Raw genomic sequence first — 3,079 nt, 5'->3', positions numbered from 1 at the left:
AGGCAGTTTGGGGAGGGAGGCCTGGGGCATGTTAGGCGTGGTGGGGGACCCATTCAGCCGGTCCAGGCTGGATCCCCCCCTGTGGTTGGAGTGGTTTGATCCCGGGTAGTTGCCGGTCATGGAGGAGTGGGAGATTCCACTCAGTGGCAGGGGGAACCGCGGGTCCTCGTCCTCACTGCCTCCCAAGAGAGTCAAGCTCAGAGAGGGAGGGGGCTCCATGGTGGGGGCCGGAGGGCGACAGGCCACTCTTCTACCTAACGGAGAGACAGAGGGAGGAATAGGAGAGAGAAAAATGGAAAGAGAAGTACAGAAGAAAAATGAGAATTAGAAGAGAGATGGGGTTTAATTATGAGTGCAATGGAGAGAGGAAGGAAGAGAGAGATGGAGGAAGGGAGGCGTGGAAGAGAGGGAGCACATGATGGATGAGAAGTTGAAATTAGTAGTGTGGGGGGGTAAAGGAGAAGAAGAGAGAGGGATGGAAGAGGTAAGGGAGGGGAGTACTGAGGGATATGAGAATGTTTGATAGAGAATTGATGAAGTTTAGGAGAGAATTTTGACTTCCCTACTGCACTGAGTCAACTCTCCATGTCATCCTCACATCTCCCCCTGCCCCTCCCCCTCCCTCTTCCTCTCTCTCTCTCGCTCTCTTTCTCTCTCTCGCTCTCTCTCTCTCTCTCTCTCTCTTTCTCCCACCTTCCACCAATTTCTGTCATATCTGTGCTACATTCAGATAGGATAGACTATAGCAAATTATCTGGATGTATACAAGGCAAATCCGATCATTATTGTTTCATTAATTATTATTTTCAAAGTATTTGCTTTATTGAGCACACAGTTGAATACTGGTTCCCTAGAATGCATGCTTCAGCCAAATATGTGTTTATATGTATGCTATAGCTTACAGGGGATGTAGCTCAGTTGGTAGAGCATGGTGTTTGCAACGCCAGGGTTGTGGGTTCGATAAAATAATGTATGCACTAACTGTAAGTCGCTCTGGATAAGAGCGTCTGCTAAATGACTAAAATGTAAATGTAAAATGTACATGGCAAGGATCTTTCAATTCACTTTTATTTATTCATTCTTAAACTACCTTCCTAAAAATCTCACAGATTATCTCACACCCAACACCATGCATTCTCTGTCTTCCTCTCCTCAAAACCCCTCTCTCTCTTTCTCTCTCTCTCTCTCTCTCTCTCTCTCTCTCTCTCTCTCTCTTCCTCCTCCTACCTTCTCTCCCTCCGTCTCTGTCCCCCAGGTCAGTCTTGTTGAATCAATGGCTGGATGAAAATAGATCCGCACACTTTTTCTTTTTCATGTTGTCACGGCCATTCCATCATCTTTCGCTTCCCTTCTATGTGCTAGACCAGCGACAGGTCCTCACAGGAGACAGAGCGCCTTGATTTCTCCCAAATAATTCACTGGTTCCCTCCCTTCCTTCTGTGCTGGATGCTTCCTTCTCTCAATTTACCGTTGTAAAAATCAATCAGTCTTTATTTCCGTCAGTCCAGGGATCAATGAATAGATGACACGCATATCGATTATTTCCAATGTCCTTAAAAATGAACGAACTGAATAATCTTTCATGATTATATTATGATGAACCTACTGTTGATATGAAAATCTCCTTCAGCATTCTCACTATATAAAACAACTTAATCGCTAGACTACTCGACATCTACATGCAAACATGCTATGCTAAACGGAGAAAGGTAGCCTATAAATGATAAATATGATTTACTATGCAACTCTTCCTTTAGCTCACTCACTCATTCTATCGCTCACACTGTCTCTCCGAATCCGTCTCTCTCAACTTCACTCTCTCTCGCTTGCTCTCGCTCTCCGCCTCCACTCCTCCCTGTTATTCTCATTGGACAGTCACTGGGTAATAATGAAGACAAGAAAAACTACAAATAAATGTTTATCAAGCCATCCAAACGTTATTTTACCGTTGATCCCTATAATAAAAAAGCGAATAGAAATGATATTACACTATTATGGATCATGATCATATAGGCTAATATTATACTAGCTTATGTAATGCAACTGTTACATTTGCTCACAGTTCTCCGGGAAACTGTGTCTTATAGCCTACAGCCTTCATTCGTTCTTGGAGTAGCCTATACACAAATGTGTATTTATTATTCAGCAGCTCGTGAGCATAGATGAACACGTTCTTTTTTTTATTGAACAAAAATACGTCTTGTTTTCTCATATTTTATTGTATTGTTTTTACAATAAACAAAAACAATAGACAAGTCTTATTTTGTCGGGCAGAATTAGACAGCTACAGGTTAAAAACCAATAGGCCTATGTCGGTTATACTCACAACCTTTAGGCTAATGTCAACAAACGCTGTCAAATCCATTTGATTTTTTATTTAACCTTTTTTTTTTAACTAGGTAAGTCAGTTAAGATCAAATTCTTTTTTACAATGATGGCCTACCAAAAAGCAAAAGGCCTCCTGCGGGGACAGGGGCTGGGATTAAAAATAAATAAATAAAATATAGGACAAAACACACATCAGGACAAGAGAGACACCACAACACTACATAAAGAGAGACCTAAGACAACCACATAGCATTGCAGCAACACATGACAACACAGCATGGTAGCAACACAACATGACAACAGCATGGTAGCAACACAACATGGCAGTAGCACAACATGGTAGCAGCACAAAACATGGTACAAACGTTATTGGGCACAGACAACAGCACAAAGAGCAAGAAGGTAGAGAGGACAATACATCACGCCAAGCAGCCACAAGTGTCAGTAAGAGTGTCCATGATTGAATCTTTGAATGAAGCGATGGAGACAAAACTGTCCAGTGTTCCAGTTGCTAGCTGCCGCGAACTGAAAAGAGGAGCGACCCATGGATGTGTGTGCTTTGGGGACCTTTAACAGAATGTGACTGGCAGAACGGGTGTTGTATGTGGAGGATGAGGGCTGCAGTAGGTATCTCAGATAGGGAGGAGTGAGGCCTAAGAGGGTTTTATAAATAAGCTTCAATCAGTGGGTCTTGCGACCAGTTTACAGAGGAGTATAGAGTGCAGTGATGTGTCCTATAAGGAGCATTGGT

General features: G+C 42.9%; 1 pseudogene; it reads right to left on the bottom strand.

Moving 5' to 3' along the window:
• LOC123481097 overlaps positions 1 to 1,788 on the bottom strand; it is a 2,676-nt pseudogene extending 888 nt beyond the window's left edge.
• Positions 1,789 to 3,079: the final 1,291 nt, after the last annotated feature.

The sequence above is a fragment of the Coregonus clupeaformis genome, unplaced genomic scaffold (genome assembly GCF_020615455.1).
Source record: "Coregonus clupeaformis isolate EN_2021a unplaced genomic scaffold, ASM2061545v1 scaf3909, whole genome shotgun sequence".
Lineage (NCBI taxonomy): Eukaryota > Metazoa > Chordata > Actinopteri > Salmoniformes > Salmonidae > Coregonus > Coregonus clupeaformis.
Note: the sequence above shows the minus strand (reverse complement) of the source record. Positions and strands in the feature narration are given on the sequence as shown.